The sequence below is a fragment of the Acanthisitta chloris genome, unplaced genomic scaffold, assembly GCF_000695815.1.
Source record: "Acanthisitta chloris isolate BGI_N310 unplaced genomic scaffold, ASM69581v1 scaffold12185, whole genome shotgun sequence".
In the NCBI taxonomy this organism is placed as follows: Eukaryota; Metazoa; Chordata; class Aves; order Passeriformes; family Acanthisittidae; genus Acanthisitta; species Acanthisitta chloris.
This window is the reverse complement of record NW_008673195.1, coordinates 1,064-1,265: the sequence shown is the minus strand read 5'-3', so window position 1 is coordinate 1,265 and position 202 is coordinate 1,064.

Genomic DNA, 202 nt, shown 5'->3' with positions numbered 1-202 from the left:
CCTCAGCTGGACAATCCTGATCCCTCACCTAGCTCTTCCTGCTCACAGGTACACGCAAATAAATTACCCAGTCAAACTAAGGGCTGTAAATGCTGTGGCACTCCCAGTAAACCAGTAAGTGGCTTTTCTGGAGGTGTGGCACAGCAGCCAGGACCCTCCTCTCTCCAACCCCTGTGTGCTCCAGCCTCCCGCCCCACTCCAG